The sequence below is a fragment of the Phyllobates terribilis genome, unplaced genomic scaffold (assembly GCF_046119375.1).
Source record: "Phyllobates terribilis strain yellow unplaced genomic scaffold, ASM4611937v1 Scaffold_5__5_contigs__length_657084704, whole genome shotgun sequence".
In the NCBI taxonomy this organism is placed as follows: domain Eukaryota; kingdom Metazoa; phylum Chordata; class Amphibia; order Anura; family Dendrobatidae; genus Phyllobates; species Phyllobates terribilis.
In genome coordinates, this window is record NW_027362765.1 from 203,542,694 (window position 1) to 203,552,377 (window position 9,684).

Below are 9,684 nucleotides of genomic sequence, written 5' to 3' on the forward strand. Positions count from 1 at the left end.
TCTCTCGACTTGAAATTGAAGAGTGTGCCATTCCAAAGTAATTTATTACCAGAAACTGGAACAACAATCTCTCTCTCTTGAAGCAGAGCTATTGAGATGGTGAAGTTAACCAAAGTATTTGGAAACTGATTTGTACATTCCTCAAAGTGCATTAAAAAGTAGCTGCTCTGGACAAGAGTAGAGCCAATTGATGTTAAACACAGAAGGAAGGCTATCTAGAGACATCATTCTAGAGGTTCGGAGTTATTTTTTCACAATTTTATATTTAACTTAAAAACTTTAACTATTTTCCCTTGATGGTGCAGCACATAGGTGTAGTTATTTGGGGTGCAAAAGTAGCAGTCACACACCAGCCCTAGTTCCTGTCTACCACATAGGAGGAGGCTCATTTGATTTGGACCCAGGGTCTTTAAGTTACAGTCATGGGGAGGAATGTCACTTTGTGTTGGAAAATATACAGTAGAAGGTGATTCTATGATACCACAAGGCATTCGACACAGGGGGTAACTTTAGTGGGTAGAGGAATTACAGCTAGAGATGACCCGATTGATCCACGAGCGATCAAGTTTGAGTCAAATTTTCTGAAATTTGTGGTTTTATGTGAATTGGAACAGTTTGAGATTTGAAATGAAAAAAAAATGCACTGCACCAATTCCCACACTGCTGAAGCATCAGAGAGGGGGCTAACCTCATTTTGCATGGCCTTCCCCATAATGCCCTGCAGCTATCACACCCCCGGAAAAAGGCACAGTGCCGAAATGCGCGTAGGGGTGATGGCACCTTGACTGACTAAACACATGTGAGTAGTGACAGCATATCTAATTGCCTTTAGGAGTGAGATGGATTTTTCTTTATGAAATTATGCAAAGCACTGTGCATTTTAGCACTTGGTTATGGCTCAGACATATGAATGTGTTTTATTCTTGGAGAGGGTATCTTGGTTATATCCCTCCCTATTGTCTGTACCAAAAATTGTTCTTTGAATTTCCTCCTCATGTGATTGTCTATCTGTGGTGCCTTATTCTCTTTGGCTTACTACTAATATACTTACTGCCATTCCAAATTTTGTACGGTTTTAATGAATTTATATCAATAAAATTTATGAGATTTTTTCAGATATTGTTCGTTGTACGTCTTTCTTCTTTTTGATTCGCGATCTTACTAATTATTATACCTTAGATAGTGGTGGTCAGTGGTGGTGTACAGTTTGTGTGGCAGAGTTGTTTTCCATCTCTAGAGTCACTGAGTAAGTCTCTATCTCCTGTAGAGTGTAAGCTGTTATAGTCAGCAGGGTCCTCTCTCTCTTCTTCTCCTGTAGAGTGTACACTCTTATGATCAGCAGGGTCCTTCTCTCTCTTTTTCTCCTGTAGAGTGTACACTCTTATGATCAGCAGGGTCCTTCTCTCTCTCACCTGTAAATTGTAAGCTCTTATGATCAGCGGGGTACTCTCTCTCTCTTTCTTCTCCCCCACGTGTATTTTTTGAGCAATTACAAGCTTTCCAATATTAAGATTTGCATAAATTTATTCACTGCCAATCAAATTTGAGGGAAAAATTCAGCAAAGTCGACGAATCTGAATTTCAAAAGATCTCATCTCTAGTTGCACCCGAACTCTGGAGCCTAGAGTGCCCAAAAGGTTCCTTTGTGCCATATGAAAATACCAATGATAGTTAAGGGCCATGTTGTAGATTTTGCATTAGGGCCAAGATACGCCACTGATCAGATGCATAGTGCATTTGTAGAGTTTAGTATTTTTTTTCTATATAATTGAGCAAGTTTGATTATTTAAAATCTAAATCTGACCTTAGCAATAAAACAATGTTTATCTACAAAGGCTGCTTTTTATGGACATATCACAATTGACTATTATTGCCCAGTTTTGAAAGTGACTTCTAGGGGACACAGCCAGGTTTCAATTTTAAGCTTTTGTTTCTTATGTAGTTTTTATCACTTTGCATTGTATTTTTAGGAGGAGGTGGGGTAACAAAAAAAAGACAACTTTGGTGTTTTGATTTTTTTCTTTAGATTATTTGCCATATGGGTTAAATACATTTATTTTTAACAGATTGGACTTTTTACAGCAATACTAAATATGTTTTTTTTTAATTCCTTTATTTTTAAGTAAGAAAATAAGGATGATTTATTTTTTTTAATATTTTTAAAAACTTATTTTTTACTTTTCACTTTACTTTTTAATCCCCTTGGGGACCTGAACCTCTGATCATTTGATCGCTTATTAGTATTAGTATTGCAAAATATTGCAAAAATCACAATCTCCAATGCATTACACAGCCAACACCTGGCATGTGTGAAGCAGGCGCAGCTCCTGAACAGAACCCAAGACAAGATTTCCCCCTAAGTACAGACTCTGAACAGACCACACATATAAATTCAGACACTAAACAGTGTTAGACCGAGATATGTAGTATGCACCAGTGGAAATAATTCTGATGGCTCACCTTTAATCCATATAACAACAATGCATACGAAATCTTAGGGGGAAAGTTATCATGGGAGGAATTTTTAAGATCAATTTTGCAAATAGCAATGTTGCCATTAATTCCACTAGGTTTATCAAAGTTTCACGCAATGTCTGACAAATTTGGTGTGTCTTTAAAGGGAATCTGTCAGTAGGATCAACCCTCTTAAGCCATCTATATGTGCATGTAGGTCATAGAAAGGTGAATAATAATAATTTTTATTTTTATAGCGCCAACATATTCCGCAACACTTTACAAATTTTAGGGGGGACTTATACACACAATACAGAATAATCATAACTCATATCGCAAGCTTACAGTCTATGAGGAAATGGGGGAGACACAAAAGGTAGAATGTACATATATTGTATAATGCAGCCTTGATATACTATATAGGATAAATAATACATGGACTGGTCGCCTGCCAGTATGTGTGCAGTCCTGACCAAGGCTATTATGTGCATGGTTGGTATGAACCTGAAATTGAAGAAGATTTTAATATGAGGGAAAACTGGGACGGACAATTGGGATGGACAGATAGTGTGTGGAGGCGATACACAAGTCTAAAGAAATGGGTTTTTAGGGTCTGCTTGAAACTGTGGGTATTGGGAATTAATTGAACTGTCCTGGGTAATGTATTCCAAAGAATTGGCGCAGCACGCGAGAAATCTTGGAGACGGGAGTGGGAAGTTCGGATTATGGAGGATTTAAGTTTTAAGCCACTGGCAGAACGGAGGGCACGTGTAGGGTGGTAGACTGAGACAAGGGAGGAGATGTAGGGGGGTACTGAAGCATGGAGCGCTTTGTGGGTAAGCGTGATAAGTTTAAATTGAACTCTAAATTGGATGGGTAACCAATGCAATGACTGGCACAGGGAAGAGGCATCGGTGTAGCGGTTGGCGAGGAATATGATCCCGGCTGCTGCGTTAAGGACGGATTGGAGAGGGGAGAGTTTAGTAAGAGGGAGCCCGATAAGTAGAGAGTTGCAGTAGTCCAGACGAGAATGAATAAGAGCGACAGTAAGAGTTTTTGCCGAGTCAAAGGTGAGAAAAGTCCTGATTCTTGAGATGTTTTTGAGGTGTAGATGACATGAACGAGCGAGTGATTTGACATGTGGAGTGAAGGAAAGATCTGAGTCAAAAATTACCCCAAGACAGCGGGCTTGTTGCTGGGGAGTAATGGTTGAGCCACAAACGGAAATGGCAATATCGGGCACAGGTAGGTTAGTGGAGGGAGGAAATACGAGTAGTTCAGTTTTTGACAGATTCAGTTTTAGACAGAGGGAGGACATAATGTTAGACACAGCAGAAAGACAATCACTGGTCTTTTGTAGTAATGCAGGGGTGATGTCTGGAGCAGAAGTGTATAATTGGGTGTCATCAGCATAGAGATGGTGCTGAAAACCGAATCTGCTGATTCTTTGTCCAATGGGAGCGGTGTATAAGGAGAAAAGAAGGGCCTAGGACTTATCCTTGAGGAATCCCTACAGTAAGGGGAAGGAGAGAGGAGGAGGAGCCGGCGAAAGACACAGAGAAGGAGCGGTCAGAGAGATAGTAGGAGAACCAGGAGAGAACAGTGTCCTTGAGGCCGACAGTGCGGAGCATAGAGAGAAGGAGCTGGTGATCCACAGTGTCGAATGCTACAGAGAGATCCAGGAGAATCAGCAGGGAATAGTGACCATTAGATTTAGCTGTTAGTAGATCATTAGAGACTTTAGTGAGGGCAGTTTCAGTAGAATGTAAAGAGCGGAAACCAGATTGTAAAGGGTCAGAAGAGAGTTGTCTGAGAGATAGCAGATTAGACCGGAATGGACCAGGCGTTCCAAGAGTTTAGAGATAAAGGGAAGATTGGAAACAGGTCTGTAGTTGGCCGTGCAGTTCTGGTCAAGGGATGGTTTTTTAAGTAATGGATGTATGCTGGCGTGTTTAAAAGAAGAGGGAAAGATACCAGAGGAGAGGGAGAGGTTGAAAATTTTAGTTAGGTGAGTGGTGATAGCTGGAGCAAGGGACTGAAGGAGATGTGAGGGAATAGGGTCACTGGTGCAGGTAGTAGGGTGAGAAGATGCAAGGAGTCTGATCACTTCATCTTCCGTGACTGGTTCGAAATCAGAAAGTGAGCAAGATACAATGTGGCGGGGGAGAGCATGTAAAACGTTTGGGGATTGGGAGAAAATTTCCTGACGGATATGGTAAATTTTTTCTTTGAAATAATTGGCCAGATCGTCTGCACTGAGGTCGGTGATCGGGGCCTGTGCTGTTTGATTGAGGAGAGAATGAAACGTGTCAAAGAGTCATTTAGGATGATTGGAAAGTGAGATTATGAGGTTGTTAAAGTAGGTTTGTTTGGAGAGGTGAAGCGCAGAGTTATATGTTTTCAGCATAAATTTATAATGGAGGAAATCTTCGGGCAGATTAGATTTTCTCCACAGCCTTTCAGCGCACCTGGAATACCGCTGGAGAAGACGTGTTTGAGGCGTGTGCCAGGGTTGTCGCCGTCCGTGCCGAATTGTTCTTTGTGTAGGAGGTGCGGCTTCATCCAGGGCGCATAGCATTATTTAGTTATAATGCTTCAATGCAGAGTCGGGACATGAGAGGGAGGAGATTGGGGCCAATGATGATTGCAACTTTTTCATAAATTTCTGGGTGTTAATGGCGTGCATATTTCTATAAGTGTGGAAAGTGGGGGGGTCTTGAGTAGAGTCACAGTTCTTGACCGAGAATGAAAGAAGATTATGGTCAGACAGTGGAAGGGGAGAGTTAGTAAACTCATGTACTGAGCAAAGCCGGGAGAAGATCAGGTCCAATGTGTTCCCGTCCTCATGTGTAGGAGAATTAGCAAGCAGTGAATAGCCGAAGGAGGAGGTTAGTGATAAAAGGTGAGCGGCAGATGGGGAAAGAGGATCGCCAATTGGGATGTTAAAATCTCCCATGATTATCGTGGGGATGTCGCAGGATAGAAAATTTGGAAGCCAGGCAGCAAAGTGATCCAGGAACTGACGGGAGGGACCTGGAGGGCGATAGACAACCGCCACTCGCAGGGCGAAGGGCCGGTAGAGTCTGACTGTGTGGGCCTCAAAAGAAGGGAAGATAAGGGAGGGTACTGGAGGGATAACCTGAAAAGTACATTTTGTTGAAAGAAGCAGACCAACACCTCCACCTGATCTGTTGTCAGGTCTCGGAGTATGAGAGAAGTGTAGGCCACCATAGGAGAGAGCTGCAGCGGCGGTGGTGTCCGACTGCTGGATCCAGGATTCAGTGAGAGCTAGAAGGTTGAGGGAATTAGAGAGGAAAAAGTCATGGATGTAAGAGAGTTTATTACATGCTGAGCGCGCATTCCAAAGGGCACAGTTGAATGAGACAGAAGATATGCAGGGAATATTAATGAGATTAGCAGGGTTTCTGAATGTAACAGGGAAAGAGTTAGTGTTATTACTGGAGGGTCCTGGATTAGGAGAAATATCACCTGCGACTAAGAGAAGGAAGATACAGAGAGTGAACAGATGGTTGAGTGATTTGTGAGAGCGTTTCCTGTGTTGTATGGTGGGAATGAATGGATCTGTGTGGTATAACACTGTGAAGAGAGCATGACAGCTGTACATAGGAGAAGAGAGGAATGAGAGGTTAATATGGATGAAGTGTGCTGAATTTGTGGGAGAACGGTAAATGTGGATGATTGTAGCAGCCAGAATATAGATGGCACAGATACAAATGGTGAATACTGTTTGCCAAAAAGATGACCTGAAAGCAAGTTTGTTTAATTGTCTTGCATGTCTTACCTGTCTCCTGCCCTGTCCAAATGCCATATCTAACTGCCGCGGCACTTTGATAAATTATGGCACTTCGATAAAGTATGCATAAATGCTATTTGCATAAATGCCCCTGCATAAATGCTGCCCCTTGACTATGTCTCAATATATAGGGACGTATCTGCTTAGATCTACACAGATTTAACTCGTTAGCAATCAATCAACTAGCTTAAGACAACAGGAGACCATAAACTGCAGTAAAAAAAACAGACTGGCAACTCTACATGGATCATAAACTGTTAAAGTAAGTGTGATGACCTTAAAGTATCATGGATTAAACAACGTAGAGGAGTGAGAAATATATAACAGTGATAGGCTGCAGAGCATTGCATGGAGGTACAAAGCAGTTTTCAGAATAGATCACACATAGGAGCGAGAAATATATACCAGTGATAGGCTGCAGAGCATTGCATGGAGGTACAAATCAGTTTTCAGAATAGATCACACATAGGAATGAGAAATATATACCAGTGATAGGCTGCAGAGCATTGCATGGAGGTGCAAAGCAGTTTTCAGAATAGATCACACATAGGAGTGAGAAATATATACCTGTAAGAAGAGAAGAAAGATGAATATTAGCAATGCCATATCTAATTGCCGCGGCACTTTGATAAATTATGGCACTTCGATAAAGTATGCATAAATGCTATATGCATAAATGCCCCCGCATAAATGAATAAAATGATGCCTTCATATCTGTGATTAGATGTCTTATTCCAGAGAAATCCATATTTTTTTAATATGTAAATGAGCTGTTAAGGTCTATGCTCCGGACACAGATCTGCATGAGATTCTGCCTCTAGGGATTATTTTAAATGAAAGGGGGCATTACCATTGTGAGACTTGTAGGTATGAAGAGCAGACTGTCAGTCATTACGTGTCTCACACTGGTGATGCCCGCTATCATAACCCAGTACAATATGTGTCAGAATATCTTTTTTTCAATATATGGATCAGTGGAAGTTAAAGTGATAATCCCACAATAGAAGTTTTGTTTTTTTTCTTACAAAAACACAGTATTTACATGAATATTTATAGCATACAGTACAAACCCTATATGAATTTTCTTTCATGAAACTTTGTGTCTTTTTTAATTTCACTCTGTTCTTTGTGCATCCAACTTGAGAGGTAAATAGGCAGTCCTAATTTCATTTGCAAAAGCTACATTTTCCAGCCGCACACTGCTTCTTCTAAGTGCTGCATGCCCTATCTCTGCTCACCTGAGTGCTTCATGTTAGCAATAGATATCAACATGAACAATTTAACATCCCTGGTGGCGTGCTTGCATGGTGCACCACCTCCCACCATGCAAGACCGCAATCTTACCTGTCAGTCCATGCTGCATTCTTTGCTCCAGTACCTGCTGTGTCCATTTCTCTTGTCTGATTGCTTAGGGCGTCGGCGCGGCTTTCTGCTTGTTTCTTATAGCTACTGTGTGCACAGTCCTAATGCATCCCCAGCCTATTGCTGTGAGTCACTGGATACTTAAACCCCCTCCACCTAGTAGGAGGTGCCTGAGCAACACTTTCACTCAGTTTGTCTTTTGCAACTGAGTTGCCAGGTCCTGTATCTAGTCTGTTCCGCCACCCTGGGGGCTGAGTACCCAGGGACGCTACCTGTATCTCTGACTTCTAGTCTGTTTCCGCCACCCTGGGGGCTGAGTACCCAGGGCCGCTACCTGTATCTCTGACTTCTAGTCTGTTTCTGCCACCCTGGGGGCTGAGTTCCCAGGCTCGTTCCTGTATCTTGTTCCCGGTTCAGTTCCTGTCTGAACAGTGTTCTAGCTCGTTACTTGTTTCTCTCTATGTTCGTACCTTCCCTTTGCCTGCAGTGTCTGAACCTGCACCTAACTCCAACTCGTTGTCTCTGTACTTCTGTTTGTGAGTTTTGTGTCCACTTGCTACTTCATTGTAAGTACCTTGTGTGTATCTGGTTCTGCTTGTCCCTTTTCCCTGCCTCCGTATCTACCTCCTGTGTTCTAACCATCTTCCTGTATTTTCCAGTCTGTTCCATGTGAACAGAGCCATGTCCTGTCTGCCTTCACCTTCTGCTCTGTTCTGCTCTGCTTGTTCACCGCTCCGGCGGTTCCGCTCTGCTTTGCTTGTTTACCGCACCTGCGGTTCTGTTCTGCTTGTTCACCGCTCCGGCGGTTCCGCTCTGTTCTGCTTGTTTACTGCACCAGCGGTTCTGTTCTGCTTGTTCACCGCTCCGGCGGTTCCGCTCTGCTCCGCTTGTTTACCGCACCTGCAGTTTTGCTCCGCTTGTTCACCGCACCTGTGGTTTTGCTCCGCTCTGCTTGTTCACCGCACCTGAGGTTTAGCTCCGCTATGCTTGTTCACCGCACCTGCGGTTTTGCTCCGCTCTGCTTGTTCACCGCACCTGCGGCTTTGCTCCCCTCTGCTTGTTCACCGCACCTGCGGTTTTGCTCCGCTCTGCTTGCTCACCGCACCTGCGGTTTTGCTCCACTCTGCTTGTTCACCGCTCCTGCGGTTTTGCTCTGCTCTGCTTGTTCACCGCACCTGCGGTTTTGCTCCACTCTGCTTGTTCACCGCTCCTGTGGTTTTGCTCTGCTCTGCTTGTTCACCGCACCTGCGGTTTTGCTCCGCTCTGCTTGTTCACCGCACCTGCGATTTTGCTCCGCTCTGCTTGTTCACCGCTCCTGTGGTTTTGCTCCGCTCTGCTTGTTCACCGCTCCTGCGGTTTTGCTCTGCTAGTCCACCGCACCTGCGGCTCTGTTCCTGTATCCCAGTCTGTACGGGTCTCTATCCAGCCTGCGTTCATACCTGCCAGTATCTGCCTGTCTGCATTTCAGCCGTGCCTGTCAGCACCCGCCTGTCTGCATACTAGCCCGGCCTGCCAGTACCCACCTGCATTCATACCAGCTGTGCCTGCTAAGTACCCACCTGCCATCATACCAGCCGTGCCTGCCAGTACCCACCTGTCTGCATACCAGCTAACCTGCCTGTTCCTGCATTCCCCGGTGTGGGTCAACAGCTGTGATCGGGGTCTGACCTGGAGTAGCACCTGGTCCCTCTGCTCGGTTCCTCCCTGGTTCACGGAGTCGACTGAGCCGCCGTGCGACCTTGGTCGGACCAGGTTGATACTTAGTTACGCCCCTCCAGGCACTCCTCGGTTCATGGTCCAGTGGGATCACTAATCACGCTCACGCCACTCAGTCCGGGCGCGAGCATAACAAACAATTTTTATCTATATTGATGAGGAGACCGCTCATATTTTTGAATGCAGCTGTCACTTGACTGTCTCCGCTCCAGGGCTTGGGCTGCTCTCTTCCCCATTGTTGCTGCCTTTTGCTGTGGTGCATGCCGTGTTTATAAATAGCCCAGTGAACTTCATTAACATTATCGTCCAAGACCTCTTAAGGCCAAGTCAGTCACCAA